We start from the raw sequence: 16,228 nt of genomic DNA on the forward strand, positions 1-16,228 counted from the left end.
AACCCCGGCAGGCATCTGCCAAAAAAAAGGGTAAATTTTTGGAGGGCTTGTCAAAAGTCATTGCTTGTTGCTTTTACATCTATGTATGGAAGAACCCCGGCAGGCATCTGCCAAAAAAAGGGTCAATTTTTGGAGGGCTTGTCAAAAGCCATTGCTTGTTGCTTTTACATCCATGTATGGAAGAACCCCGGCAGGCATCTGCCAATAAAAAGGGTCAATTTTTGGAGGGCTTGTCAAAAGCCATTGCTTGTTGCTTTTACATCTATGTATGGAAGAACCCCGGCAGGCATCTGCCACTAAAAAGGATCAATTTTTGGAGGGCTTGTCAAAAGCCATTGCTTGTTGCTTTTACATCTATGTATGGAAGAACCCCGGCAGGCATCTGCCAATAAAAAGGGTCAATTTTTGGAGGGCTTGTCAAAAGCCATTGCTTGTTGCTTTTACATCCATGTATGGAAGAACCCCGGCAGGCATCTGCCAAAAAAAAGGGTCAATTTTTGGAGGGCTTGTCAAAAGCCATTGCTTGTTGCTTTTACATCCATGTATGGAAGAACCCCGGCAGGCATCTGCCAATAAAAAGGGTCAATTTTTGGAGGGCTTGTCAAAAGCCATTGCTTGTTGCTTTTACATTCATGTATGGAAGAACCCCGGCAGGCATCTGCCAATAAAAGGGGTACATTTTTGGAGGGCTTGTCAAAAGCTATTGCTTGTTGCTTTTACATCTATGTATGGAAGAACCCCGGCAGGCATCTGCCAAAAAAAAGGGTAAATTTTTGGAGGGCTTGTCAAAAGCCATTGCTTGTTGCTTTTACATCCATGTATGGAAGAACCCCGGCAGGCATCTGCCACTAAAAAGGGTCAATTTTTGGAGGGCTTGTCAAAAGCCATTGCTTGTTGCTTTTACATCTATGTATGGAAGAACCCCGGCAGGCATCTGCCAATAAAAAGGGTCAATTTTTGGAGGGCTTGTCAAAAGCCATTGCTTGTTGCTTTTACATCCATGTATGGAAGAACCCCGGCAGGCATCTGCCAATAAAAAGGGTACATTTTTGGAGGGCTTGTCAAAAGCCATTGCTTGTTGCTTTTACATCTATGTATGTAAGAACCCCGGCAGGCATCTGCCAAAAAAAAAGGGTCAATTTTTGGAGGGCTTGTCAAAAGCCATTGCTTGTTGCTTTTACATCTATGTATGGAAGAACCCCGGCAGGCATCTGCCAAAAAAAAGGGTCAATTTTTGAAGGGCTTGTCAAAAGCCATTGCTTGTTGCTTTTACATTAATGTATGGAAGAACCCCGGCAGGCATCTACCAATAAAAAGGGTACATTTTTGGAGGGCTTGTCAAAAGCCATTGCTTTTTGCTTTTACATCTATGTATGGAAGAACCCCGGCAGGCATCTGCCAAAAAAAAGGGTACATTTTTGGAGGGCTTGTCAAAAGCCATTGCTTGTTGCTTTTACATTCATGTATGGAAGAACCCCGGCAGGCATCTGCCAATAAAAAGGGTCAATTTTTGGAGGGCTTGTCAAAAGCCATTGCTTGTTGTTTTTACATCCATGTATGGAAGAACCCCGGCAGGCATCTGCCACTAAAAAGGGTCAATTTTTCGAGGGCTTGTCAAAAGCCATTGCTTGTTGCTTTTACATCTATGTATGGAAGAACCCCGGCAGGCATCTGCCAATAAAAAGGGTCAATTTTTGGAGGGCTTGTGAAAACCCATTGCTTGTTGCTTTTACATCTATGTATGGAAGAACCCCGGCAGGCATCTGCCAACAAAAAGGGTCAATTTTTGGAGGGCTTGTCAAAAGCCATTGCTTGTTGCTTTTACATCTATGTATGGAAGAACCCCGGCAGGCATCTGCCAATAAAAAGGGTCAATTTTTGGAGGGCTTGTCAAAAGCCATTGCTTGTTGCTTTTACATCCATGTATGGAAGAACCCCGGCAGGCATCTGCCAATAAAAAGGGTCAATTTTTGGAGGGCTTGTCAAAAGCCATTGCTTTTTGCTTTTACATCTATGTATGGAAGAACCCCGGTAGGCATCTGCCAAAAAAAACAGTCAATTTTTGGAGGGCTTGTCAAAAGCCATTGCTTGTTGCTTTTACATCTATGTATGGAAGAACCCCGGCAGGCATCTGCCAATAAAAAGGGTCAATTTTTGGAGCGCTTGTCAAAAGCCATTGCTTTTTGCTTTTACATCTATGTATGGAAGAACCCCGGCAGGCATCTGCCAAAAAAAAGGGTACATTTTTGGAGGGCTTGTCAAAAGCCATTGCTTGTTGCTTTTACATCCATGTATGGAAGAACCCCGGCAGGCATCTGCCACTAAAAAGGGTAAATTTTTGGAGGGCTTGTGAAAAGCCATTGCTTGTTGCTTTTACATCTATGTATGGAAGAACCCCGGCAGGCATCTGCCAATAGAAAGGGTCAATTTTTGGAGGGCTTGTGAAAAGCCATTGCTTGTTGCTTTTACATCTATGTATGGAAGAACCCCGGCAGGCATCTGCCAATAAAAAGGGTCAATTTTTGGAGGGCTTGTCAAAAGCCATTGCTTGTTGCTTTTACATCTATGTATGGAAGAACCCCGGCAGGCATCTGCCAAAAAAAAGGGTCAATTTTTGGAGGGCTTGTCAAAAGCAATTGCTTGTTGCTTTTACATTCATGTATGGAAGAACCCCGGCAGGCATCTGCCAATAAAAGGGGTACATTTTTGGAGGGCTTGTCAAAAGCCATTGCTTGTTGCTTTTACATCCATGTATGGAAGAACCCCGGCAGGCATCTGCCAATAAAAAGGGTCAATTTTTGGAGGGCTTGTCAAAAGCCATTGCTTGTTGCTTTTACATCTATGTATGGAAGAACCCCGGCAGGCATCTGCCAAAAAAAAGGGTCAATTTTTGGAGGGCTTGTCAAAAGCAATTGCTTGTTGCTTTTACATTCATGTATGGAAGAACCCCGGCAGGCATCTGCCAATAAAAGGGGTACATTTTTGGAGGGCTTGTCAAAAGCCATTGCTTTTTGCTTTTACATCTATGTATGGAAGAACCCCGGCAGGCATCTGCCAAAAAAAAGGGTAAATTTTTGGAGGGCTTGTCAAAAGCCATTGCTTGTTGCTTTTACATCTATGTATGGAAGAACCCCGGCAGGCATCTGCCAAAAAAAAGGGTCAATTTTTGAAGGGCTTGTCAAAAGCCATTGCTTGTTGCTTTTACATTAATGTATGGAAGAACCCCGGCAGGCATCTACCAATAAAAAGGGTACATTTTTGGAGGGCTTGTCAAAAGCCATTGCTTTTTGCTTTTACATCTATGTATGGAAGAACCCCGGCAGGCATCTGCCAAAAAAAAGGGTACATTTTTGGAGGGCTTGTCAAAAGCCATTGCTTGTTGCTTTTACATTCATGTATGGAAGAACCCCGGCAGGCATCTGCCAATAAAAAGGGTCAATTTTTGGAGGGCTTGTCAAAAGCCATTGCTTGTTGTTTTTACATCCATGTATGGAAGAACCCCGGCAGGCATCTGCCACTAAAAAGGGTCAATTTTTCGAGGGCTTGTCAAAAGCCATTGCTTGTTGCTTTTACATCTATGTATGGAAGAACCCCGGCAGGCATCTGCCAATAAAAAGGGTCAATTTTTGGAGGGCTTGTGAAAACCCATTGCTTGTTGCTTTTACATCTATGTATGGAAGAACCCCGGCAGGCATCTGCCAACAAAAAGGGTCAATTTTTGGAGGGCTTGTCAAAAGCCATTGCTTGTTGCTTTTACATCTATGTATGGAAGAACCCCGGCAGGCATCTGCCAATAAAAAGGGTCAATTTTTGGAGGGCTTGTCAAAAGCCATTGCTTGTTGCTTTTACATCCATGTATGGAAGAACCCCGGCAGGCATCTGCCAATAAAAAGGGTCAATTTTTGGAGGGCTTGTCAAAAGCCATTGCTTTTTGCTTTTGCATCTATGTATGGAAGAACCCCGGTAGGCATCTGCCAAAAAAAACAGTCAATTTTTGGAGGGCTTGTCAAAAGCCATTGCTTGTTGCTTTTACATCTATGTATGGAAGAACCCCGGCAGGCATCTGCCAATAAAAAGGGTCAATTTTTGGAGCGCTTGTCAAAAGCCATTGCTTTTTGCTTTTACATCTATGTATGGAAGAACCCCGGCAGGCATCTGCCAAAAAAAAGGGTACATTTTTGGAGGGCTTGTCAAAAGCCATTGCTTGTTGCTTTTACATCCATGTATGGAAGAACCCCGGCAGGCATCTGCCACTAAAAAGGGTAAATTTTTGGAGGGCTTGTGAAAAGCCATTGCTTGTTGCTTTTACATCTATGTATGGAAGAACCCCGGCAGGCATCTGCCAATAGAAAGGGTCAATTTTTGGAGGGCTTGTGAAAAGCCATTGCTTGTTGCTTTTACATCTATGTATGGAAGAACCCCGGCAGGCATCTGCCAATAAAAAGGGTCAATTTTTGGAGGGCTTGTCAAAAGCCATTGCTTGTTGCTTTTACATCTATGTATGGAAGAACCCCGGCAGGCATCTGCCAAAAAAAAGGGTCAATTTTTGGAGGGCTTGTCAAAAGCAATTGCTTGTTGCTTTTACATTCATGTATGGAAGAACCCCGGCAGGCATCTGCCAATAAAAGGGGTACATTTTTGGAGGGCTTGTCAAAAGCCATTGCTTGTTGCTTTTACATCCATGTATGGAAGAACCCCGGCAGGCATCTGCCAATAAAAAGGGTCAATTTTTGGAGGGCTTGTCAAAAGCCATTGCTTGTTGCTTTTACATCTATGTATGGAAGAACCCCGGCAGGCATCTGCCAAAAAAAAGGGTCAATTTTTGGAGGGCTTGTCAAAAGCAATTGCTTGTTGCTTTTACATTCATGTATGGAAGAACCCCGGCAGGCATCTGCCAATAAAAGGGGTACATTTTTGGAGGGCTTGTCAAAAGCCATTGCTTTTTGCTTTTACATCTATGTATGGAAGAACCCCGGCAGGCATCTGCCAAAAAAAAGGGTCAATTCTTGGAGGGCTTGTCAAAAGCCATTGCTTGTTGCTTTTACATCCATGTATGGAAGAACCCCGGCAGGCATCTGCCAATAAAAAGGGTCAATTTTTGGAGGGCTTGTCAAAAGCCATTGCTTGTTGCTTTTACATCCATGTATGGAAGAACCCCGGCAGGCATCTGCCAATAAAAAGGGTCAATTTTTGGAGGGCTTGTCAAAAGCCATTGCTTTTTGCTTTTACATCTATGTATGGAAGAACCCCGGCAGGCATCTGCCAATAAAAAGGGTAAATTTTTGGAGGGCTTGTCAAAAGCCATTGCTTGTTGCTTTTACATCCATGTATGGAAGAACCCCGGCAGGCATCTGCCAAAAAAAAGGGTCAATTTTTGGAGGGCTTGTCAAAAGCCATTGCTTGTTGCTTTTACATCCATGTATGGAAGAACCCCGGCAGGCATCTGCCACTAAAAAGGGTCAATTTTTGGAGGGCTTGTCAAAAGCCATTGCTTGTTGCTTTTACATCCATGTATGGAAGAACCCCGGCAGGCATCTGCCAATAAAAAGGGTCAATTTTTGGAGGGCTTGTCAAAAGCCATTGCTTTTTGCTTTTACATCTATGTATGGAAGAACCCCGGCAGGCATCTGCCAAAAAAAAGAGTCAATTTTTGGAGGGCTTGTCAAAAGCCATTGCTTTTTGCTTTTACATTCATGTATGGAAGAACCCCGGCAGGCATCTGCCAAAAAAAAGAGTCAATTTTTGGAGGGCTTGTCAAAAGCCATTGCTTGTTGCTTTTACATTAATGTATGGAAGAACCCCGGCAGGCATCTACCAATAAAAAGGGTACATTTTTGGAGGGCTTGTCAAAAGCCATTGCTTGTTGCTTTTACATCTATGTATGGAAGAACCCCGGCAGGCATCTGCCAAAAAAAAGGGTCAATTTTTGGAGGGCTTGTCAAAAGCCATTGCTTGTTGCTTTTACATTCCTGTATGGAAGAACCCCGGCAGGCATCTGCCAATAAAAGGGGTACATTTTTGGAGGGCTTGTCAAAAGCCATTGCTTGTTGCTTTTACATCTATGTATGGAAGAACCCCGGCAGGCATCTGCCAAAAAAAAGGGTAAATTTTTGGAGGGCTTGTCAAAAGCCATTGCTTGTTGCTTTTACATCCATGTATGGAAGAACCCCGGCAGGCATCTGCCACTAAAAAGGGTCAATTTTTGGAGGGCTTGTCAAAAGTCATTGCTTTTTGCTTTTACATCTATGTATGGAAGAACCCCGGCAGGCATCTGCCAATAAAAAGGGTCAATTTTTGGAGGGCTTGTCAAAAGCCATTGCTTGTTGCTTTTACATCCATGTATGGAAGAACCCCGGCAGGCATCTGCCAATAAAAAGGGTCAATTTTTGGAGGGCTTGTCAAAAGCCATTGCTTGTTGCTTTTACATCTATGTATGTAAGAACCCCGGCAGGCATCTGCCAAAAAAAAGGGTCAATTTTTGGAGGGCTTGTCAAAAGCCATTGCTTGTTGCTTTTACATCTATGTATGGAAGAACCCCGGCAGGCATCTGCCAAAAAAAAGGGTCAATTTTTGGAGGGCTTGTCAAAAGCCATTGCTTGTTGCTTTTACATTAATGTATGGAAGAACCCCGGCAGGCATCTACCAATAAAAAGGGTACATTTTTGGAGGGCTTGTCAAAAGCCATTGCTTTTTGCTTTTACATCTATGTATGGAAGAACCCCGGCAGGCATCTGCCAAAAAAAAGGGTACATTTTTGGAGGGCTTGTCAAAAGCCATTGCTTGTTGCTTTTACATTCATGTATGGAAGAACCCCGGCAGGCATCTGCCAAAAAAAAGAGTCAATTTTTGGAGGGCTTGTCAAAAGCCATTGCTTGTTGCTTTTACATCTATGTATGGAAGAACCCCGGCAGGCATCTGCCAATAAAAAGGGTCAATTTTTGGAGGGCTTGTCAAAAGCCATTGCTTGTTGCTTTTACATCCATGTATGGAAGAACCCCGGCAGGCATCTGCCAAAAAAAAGGGTCAATTTTTGGAGGGCTTGTCAAAAGCCATTGCTTGTTGCTTTTATATCTATGTATGGAAGAACCCCGGCAGGCATCTGCCAAAAAAAAGGGTCAATTTTTGGAGGGCTTGTCAAAAGCCATTGCTTGTTGCTTTTACATTCATGTATGGAAGAACCCCGGCAGGCATCTGCCAATAAAAGGGGTACATTTTTGGAGGGCTTGTCAAAAGCCATTGCTTGTTGCTTTTACATCTATGTATGGAAGAACCCCGGCAGGCATCTGCCAAAAAAAGGGTAAATTTTTGGAGGGCTTGTCAAAAGCCATTGCTTGTTGCTTTTACATCCATGTATGGAAGAACCCCGGCAGGCATCTGCCACTAAAAAGGGTCAATTTTTGGAGGGCTTGTCAAAAGTCATTGCTTGTTGCTTTTACATCTATGTATGGAAGAACCCCGGCAGGCATCTGCCAATAAAAAGGGTCAATTTTTGGAGGGCTTGTCAAAAGCCATTGCTTGTTGCTTTTACATCCATGTATGGAAGAACCCCGGCAGGCATCTGCCAATAAAAAGGGTCAATTTTTGGAGGGCTTGTCAAAAGCCATTGCTTGTTGCTTTTACATCTATGTATGTAAGAACCCCGGCAGGCATCTGCCAAAAAAAAGGGTCAATTTTTGGAGGGCTTGTCAAAAGCCATTGCTTGTTGCTTTTACATCTATGTATGGAAGAACCCCGGCAGGCATCTGCCAAAAAAAAGGGTCAATTTTTGGAGGGCTTGTCAAAAGCCATTGCTTGTTGCTTTTACATTAATGTATGGAAGAACCCCGGCAGGCATCTACCAATAAAAAGGGTACATTTTTGGAGGGCTTGTCAAAAGCCATTGCTTTTTGCTTTTACATCTATGTATGGAAGAACCCCGGCAGGCATCTGCCAAAAAAAAGGGTACATTTTTGGAGGGCTTGTCAAAAGCCATTGCTTGTTGCTTTTACATCTATGTATGGAAGAACCCCGGCAGGCATCTGCCACTAAAAAGGGTCAATTTTTCGAGGGCTTGTCAAAAGCCATTGCTTGTTGTTTTTACATCCATGTATGGAAGAACCCCGGCAGGCATCTGCCACTAAAAAGGGTCAATTTTTCGAGGGCTTGTCAAAAGCCATTGTTGTTGCTTTTACATCTATGTATGGAAGAACCCCGGCAGGCATCTGCCAATAAAAAGGGTCAATTTTTGGAGGGCTTGTGAAAACCCATTGCTTGTTGCTTTTACATCTATGTATGGAAGAACCCCGGCAGGCATCTGCCAACAAAAAGGGTCAATTTTTGGAGGGCTTGTCAAAAGCCATTGCTTGTTGCTTTTACATCTATGTATGGAAGAACCCCGGCAGGCATCTGCCAATAAAAAGGGTCAATTTTTGGAGGGCTTGTCAAAAGCCATTGCTTGTTGCTTTTACATCCATGTATGGAAGGACCCCGGCAGGCATCTGCCAATAAAAAGGGTCAATTTTTGGAGGGCTTGTCAAAAGCCATTGCTTTTTGCTTTTACATCTATGTATGGAAGAACCCCGGCAGGCATCTGCCAAAAAAAAGAGTCAATTTTTGGAAGGCTTGTCAAAAGCCATTGCTTGTTGCTTTTACATCTATGTATGGAAGAACCCCGGCAGGCATCTGCCAATAAAAAGGGTCAATTTTTGGAGCGCTTGTCAAAAGCCATTGCTTTTTGCTTTTACATCTATGTATGGAAGAACCCCGGCAGGCATCTGCCAAAAAAAAGGGTACATTTTTGGAGGGCTTGTCAAAAGCCATTGCTTGTTGCTTTTACATCTATGTATGGAAGAACCCCGGCAGGCATCTGCCACTAAAAAGGGTCAATTTTTGGAGGGCTTGTGAAAAGCCATTGCTTGTTGCTTTTACATCCATGTATGGAAGAACCCCGGCAGGCATCTGCCAATAGAAAGGGTCAATTTTTGGAGGGCTTGTGAAAAGCCATTGCTTGTTGCTTTTACATCTATGTATGGAAGAACCCCGGCAGGCATCTGCCAATAAAAAGGGTCAATTTTTGGAGGGCTTGTCAAAAGCCATTGCTTGTTGCTTTTACATCCATGTATGGAAGAACCCCGGCAGGCATCTGCCAAAGAAAAGGGTCAATTTTTGGAGGGCTTGTCAAAAGCCATTGCTTGTTGCTTTTACATCTATGTATGGAAGAACCCCGGCAGGCATCTGCCAAAAAAAAGGGTCAATTTTTGGAGGGCTTGTCAAAAGCAATTGCTTGTTGCTTTTACATTCATGTATGGAAGAACCCCGGCAGGCATCTGCCAATAAAAGGGGTACATTTTTGGAGGGCTTGTCAAAAGCCATTGCTTTTTGCTTTTACATCTATGTATGGAAGAACCCCGGCAGGCATCTGCCAAAAAAAAGGGTCAATTCTTGGAGGGCTTGTCAAAAGCCATTGCTTGTTGCTTTTACATCCATGTATGGAAGAACCCCGGCAGGCATCTGCCACTAAAAAGGGTCAATTTTTGGAGGGCTTGTCAAAAGTCATTGCTTGTTGCTTTTACATCCATGTATGGAAGAACCCCGGCAGGCATCTGCCAAAGAAAAGGGTCAATTTTTGGAGGGCTTGTCAAAAGCCATTGCTTGTTGCTTTTACATCTATGTATGGAAGAACCCCGGCAGGCATCTGCCAAAAAAAAGGGTCAATTTTTGGAGGGCTTGTCAAAAGCAATTGCTTGTTGCTTTTACATTCATGTATGGAAGAACCCCGGCAGGCATCTGCCAATAAAAGGGGTACATTTTTGGAGGGCTTGTCAAAAGCCATTGCTTTTTGCTTTTACATCTATGTATGGAAGAACCCCGGCAGGCATCTGCCAAAAAAAAGGGTCAATTCTTGGAGGGCTTGTCAAAAGCCATTGCTTGTTGCTTTTACATCCATGTATGGAAGAACCCCGGCAGGCATCTGCCACTAAAAAGGGTCAATTTTTGGAGGGCTTGTCAAAAGCCATTGCTTGTTGCTTTTACATCCATGTATGGAAGAACCCCGGCAGGCATCTGCCAAAAAAAAGGGTCAATTTTTGGAGGGCTTGTCAAAAGCAATTGCTTGTTGCTTTTACATTCATGTATGGAAGAACCCCGGCAGGCATCTGCCAATAAAAGGGGTACATTTTTGGAGGGCTTGTCAAAAGCCATTGCTTGTTGCTTTTACATCTATGTATGGAAGAACCCCGGCAGGCATCTGCCAAAAAAAAGGGTCAATTCTTGGAGGGCTTGTCAAAAGCCATTGCTTGTTGCTTTTACATCCATGTATGGAAGAACCCCGGCAGGCATCTGCCACTAAAAAGGGTCAATTTTTGGAGGGCTTGTCAAAAGCCATTGCTTGTTGCTTTTACATCCATGTATGGAAGAACCCCGGCAGGCATCTGCCAAAAAAAAGGGTCAATTTTTGGAGGGCTTGTCAAAAGCAATTGCTTGTTGCTTTTACATTCATGTATGGAAGAACCCCGGCAGGCATCTGCCAATAAAAGGGGTACATTTTTGGAGGGCTTGTCAAAAGCCATTGCTTGTTGCTTTTACATCTATGTATGGAAGAACCCCGGCAGGCATCTGCCAAAAAAAAGGGTCAATTTTTGGAGGGCTTGTCAAAAGCCATTGCTTGTTGCTTTTACATCTATGTATGGAAGAACCCCGGCAGGCATCTACCAATAAAAAGGGTACGTTTTTGGAGGGCTTGTCAAAAGCCATTGCTTTTTGCTTTTACATCCATGTATGGAAGAACCCCGGCAGGCATCTGCCAATAAAAAGGGTCAATTTTTGGAGGGCTTGTCAAAAGCCATTGCTTGTTGCTTTTACATTAATGTATGGAAGAACCCTGGCAGGCATCTGCCAAAAAAAGGGTCAATTTTTGGAGGGCTTGTCAAAAGCCATTGCTTGTTGCTTTTACATCTATGTATGGAAGAACCCCGGCAGGCATCTACCAATAAAAAGGGTACATTTTTGGAGGGCTTGTCAAAAGCCATTGCTTTTTGATTTTACATCTATGTATGGAAGAACCCCGGCAGGCATCTGCCAAAAAAAAGGGTTAATTTTTGGAGGGCTTGTCAAAAGCCATTGCTTGTTGCTTTTACATTCATGTATGGAAGAACCCCGGCAGGAATCTGCCAATAAAAAGGGTCAATTTTTGGAGGGCTTGTCAAAAGCCATTGCTTGTTGCTTTTACATCTATGTATGGAAGAACCCCGGCAGGCATCTGCCAAAAAAAGGGTACATTTTTGGAGGGCTTGTCAAAAGCCATTGCTTGTTGCTTTTACATTAATGTATGGAAGAACCCCAGCAGGCATCTGCCAATAAAAAGGGTATATTTTTGGAGGGCTTGTCAAAAGCCATTGCTTGTTGCTTTTACATCTATGTATGGAAGAACCCCGGCAGGCATCTGCCAAAAAAAAGGGTCAATTTTTGGAGGGCTTGTCAAAAGCCATTGCTTGTTGCTTTTACATCCATGTATGGAAGAACCCCGGCAGGCATCTGCCAAAAAAAAGGGTCAATTTTTGGAGGGCTTGTCAAAAGCCATTGCTTGTTGCTTTTACATTAATGTATGGAAGAACCCCGGCAGGCATCTGCCAATAAAAAGCGTCAATTTTTGGAGGGCTTGTCAAAAGCCATTGCTTGTTGCTTTTACATCCATGTATGGAAGAACCCCGGCAGGCATCTGCCAATAAAAAGGGTAAATTTTTGGAGGGCTTGTCAAAAGCAATTGCTTGTTGCTTTTACATCTATGTATGGAAGAACCCCGGCAGGCATCTGCCAATAAAAAGGGTCAATTTTTGGAGGGCTTGTCAAAAGCCATTGCTTGTTGCTTTTACATCTATGTATGGAAGAACCCCGGCAGGCATCTGCCAAAAAAAAGGGTCAATTTTTGGAGGGCTTGTCAAAAGCCATTGCTTGTTGCTTTTACATCTATGTATGGAAGAACCCCGGCAGGCATCTGCCAAAAAAAAGGGTCAATTTTTGGAGGGCTTGTCAAAAGCCATTGCTTGTTGCTTTTACATCTATGTATGGAAGAACCCCGGCAGGCATCTGCCAATAAAAAGGGTCCATTTTTTAGAGCTTGTGAAAAGCCATTGCTTGTTGCGTTTACATCTATGTATGGAAGAACCCCGGCAGGCATCTGCCAAAAAAAAAGGGTCAATTTTTGGAGGGCTTGTCAAAAGCCATTACTTGTTGCTTTTACATTAATGTATGGAAGAACCCCGGCAGGCATCTGCCAATAAAAAGGGTACATTTTTGGAGGGCTTGTCAAAAGCCATTGCTTTTTGCTTTTACATCTATGTATGGAAGAACCCCGGCAGGCATCTGCCAATAAAAAGGGTCAATTTTTGGAGGGCTTGTCAAAAGCCATTGCTTGTTGCTTTTACATCTATGTATGGAAGAACCCCGGCAGGCATCTGCCAAAAAAAGGGTCAATTTTTGGAGGGCTTGTCAAAAGCCATTGCTTGTTGCTTTTACATCTATGTATGGAAGAACCCCGGCAGGCATCTACCAATAAAAAGGGTATATTTTTGGAGGGCTTGTCAAAAGCCATTGCTTGTTGCTTTTACATCTATGTATGGAAGAACCCCGGCAGGCATATGACAAAAAAAAAGGGTAAATTTTTGGAGGGCTTGTCAAAAGCCATTGCTTGTTGCTTTTACATCTATGTATGGAAGAACCCCGGCAGGCATCTGCCAAAAAAAAAGGGTCAATTTTTGGAGGGCTTGTCAAAAGCCATTGCTTGTTGCTTTTACATTAATGTATGGAAGAACCCCGGCAGGCATCTGCCAAAAAAAAAGGGTCAATTTTTGGAGGGCTTGTCAAAAGCCATTGCTTGTTGCTTTTACATTAATGTATGGAAGAACCCCGGCAGGCATCTACCAATAAAAAGGGTACATTTTTGGAGGGCTTGTCAAAAGCCATTGCTTTTTGCTTTTACATCTATGTATGGAAGAACCCCGGCAGGCATCTGCCAAAAAAAAGGGTCAATTTTTGGAGGGCTTGTCAAAAGCCATTGCTTGTTGCTTTTACATCTATGTATGGAAGAACCCCGGCAGGCATCTGCCAATAGAAAGGGTCAATTTTTGGAGGGCTTGTCAAAAGCCATTGCTTGTTGCTTTTACATCTATGTATGGAAGAACCCCGGCAGGCATCTGCCAAAAAAAAAGGGTACATTTTTGGAGGGCTTGTCAAAAGCCATTGCTTGTTGCTTTTACATCCATGTATGGAAGAACCCCGGCAGGCATCTGCCAATAAAAAGGGTTAATTTTTGGAGGGCTTGTCAAAAGCCATTGCTTGTTGCTTTTACATCTATGTATGGAAGAACCCCGGCAGGCATCTGCCAATAAAAAGGGTCAATTTTTGGAGGGCTTGTGAAAAGCCATTGCTTGTTGCTTTTACATCTATGTATGGAAGAACCCCGGCAGGCATCTGCCAATAAAAACGGTCAATTTTTGGAGGGCTTGTCAAAAGCCATTGCTTGTTGCTTTTACATTAATGTATGGAAGAACCCCGGCAGGCATCTACCAATAAAAAGGGTACATTTTTGGGAGGGCTTGTGAAAAGCCATTGCTTTTTGCTTTTACATCTATGTATGGAATAACCCCGGCAGGCATCTGCCAAAAAAAAGGGTCAATTTTTGGAGGGCTTGTCAAAAGCCATTGCTTGTTGCTTTTACATTAATGTATGGAAGAACCCCGGCAGGCATCTACCAATAAAAAGGGTACATTTTTGGAGGGCTTGTGAAAAGCCATTGCTTGTTACTTTTACATCCATGTATGGAAGAACCCCGGCAGGCATCTGCCAATAAAAAGGGTCAATTTTTGGAGGGCTTGTCAAAAGCCATTGCTTTTTTGCTTTTACATCTATGTATGGAAGAACCCCGGCAGGCATCTGCCAAAAAAAAGGGTACATTTTTGGAGGGCTTGTCAAAAGCCATTGCTTGTTGCTTTTACATCCATGTATGGAAGAACCCCGGCAGGCATCTGCCACTAAAAAGGGTAAATTTTTGGAGGGCTTGTGAAAAGCCATTGCCTGTTACTTTTACATCTATGTATGGAAGAACCCCGGCAGGCATCTGCCAAAAAAAAGGGTACATTTTTGGAGGGCTTGTCAAAAGCCATTGCTTGTTGCTTTTACATCCATGTATGGAAGAACCCCGGCAGGCATCTGCCACTAAAAAGGGTAAATTTTTGGAGGGCTTGTCAAAAGCCATTGCTTGTTGCTTTTACATCTATGTATGGAAGAACCCCGGCAGGCATCTGCCAATAAAAAGGGTCAATTTTTGGAGGGCTTGTCAAAAGCCATTGCTTGTTGCTTTTACATCCATGTATGGAAGAACCCCGGCAGGCATCTGCCAAAAAAAAGGGTCAATTTTTGGAGGGCTTGTCAAAAGCCATTGCTTGTTGCTTTTACATCCATGTATGGAAGAACCCCGGCAGGCATCTGCCACTAAAAAGGGTCAATTTTTGGAGGGCTTGTCAAAAGTCATTGCTTGTTGCTTTTACATCTATGTATGGAAGAACCCCGGCAGGCATCTGCCACTAAAAAGGGTCAATTTTTGGAGGGCTTGTCAAAAGCCATTGCTTGTTGCTTTTACATCTATGTATGGAAGAACCCCGGCAGGCATCTGCCAATAAAAAGGGTCAATTTTTGGAGGGCTTGTCAAAAGCCATTGCTTGTTGCTTTTACATCTATGTATGGAAGAACCCCGGCAGGCATCTGCCAATAAAAAGGGTAAATTTTTGGAGGGCTTGTGAAAAGCCATTGCTTGTTGCTTTTACATTAATGTATGGAAGAACCCCGGCAGGCATCTGCCAAAAAAAAGGGTACATTTTTGGAGGGCTTGTCAAAAGCCATTGCTTGTTGCTTTTACATCTATGTATGGAAGAACCCCGGCAGGCATCTGCCAAAAAAAAGGGTCAATTTTTGGAGGGCTTGTCAAAAGCCATTGCTTGTTGCTTTTACATCTATGTATGGAAGAACCCCGGCAGGCATCTACCAATAAAAAGGGTACGTTTTTGGAGGGCTTGTCAAAAGCCATTGCTTTTTGCTTTTACATCCATGTATGGAAGAACCCCGGCAGGCATCTGCCAATAAAAAGGGTCAATTTTTGGAGGGCTTGTCAAAAGCCATTGCTTGTTGCTTTTACATTAATGTATGGAAGAACCCTGGCAGGCATCTGCCAAAAAAAGGGTCAATTTTTGGAGGGCTTGTCAAAAGCCATTGCTTGTTGCTTTTACATCTATGTATGGAAGAACCCCGGCAGGCATCTACCAATAAAAAGGGTACATTTTTGGAGGGCTTGTCAAAAGCCATTGCTTTTTGATTTTACATCTATGTATGGAAGAACCCCGGCAGGCATCTGCCAAAAAAAAGGGTTAATTTTTGGAGGGCTTGTCAAAAGCCATTGCTTGTTGCTTTTACATTCATGTATGGAAGAACCCCGGCAGGAATCTGCCAATAAAAAGGGTCAATTTTTGGAGGGCTTGTCAAAAGCCATTGCTTGTTGCTTTTACATCTATGTATGGAAGAACCCCGGCAGGCATCTACCAATAAAAAGGGTACGTTTTTGGAGGGCTTGTCAAAAGCCATTGCTTTTTGCTTTTACATCCATGTATGGAAGAACCCCGGCAGGCATCTGCCAATAAAAAGGGTCAATTTTTGGAGGGCTTGTCAAAAGCCATTGCTTGTTGCTTTTACATTAATGTATGGAAGAACCCTGGCAGGCATCTGCCAAAAAAAGGGTCAATTTTTGGAGGGCTTGTCAAAAGCCATTGCTTGTTGCTTTTACATCTATGTATGGAAGAACCCCGGCAGGCATCTACCAATAAAAAGGGTACATTTTTGGAGGGCTTGTCAAAAGCCATTGCTTTTTGATTTTACATCTATGTATGGAAGAACCCCGGCAGGCATCTGCCAAAAAAAAGGGTTAATTTTTGGAGGGCTTGTCAAAAGCCATTGCTTGTTGCTTTTACATTCATGTATGGAAGAACCCCGGCAGGAATCTGCCAATAAAAAGGGTCAATTTTTGGAGGGCTTGTCAAAAGCCATTGCTTGTTGCTTTTACATCTATGTATGGAAGAACCCCGGCAGGCATCTGCCAAAAAAAGGGTACATTTTTGGAGGGCTTGTCAAAAGCCATTGCTTGTTGCTTTTACATTAATGTATGGAAGAACCCCAGCAGGCATCTGCCAATAAAAAGGGTATATTT

This window comes from Rhinoderma darwinii, chromosome 2 (genome assembly GCF_050947455.1).
Source record: "Rhinoderma darwinii isolate aRhiDar2 chromosome 2, aRhiDar2.hap1, whole genome shotgun sequence".
NCBI classification, from domain to species: domain Eukaryota; kingdom Metazoa; phylum Chordata; class Amphibia; order Anura; family Rhinodermatidae; genus Rhinoderma; species Rhinoderma darwinii.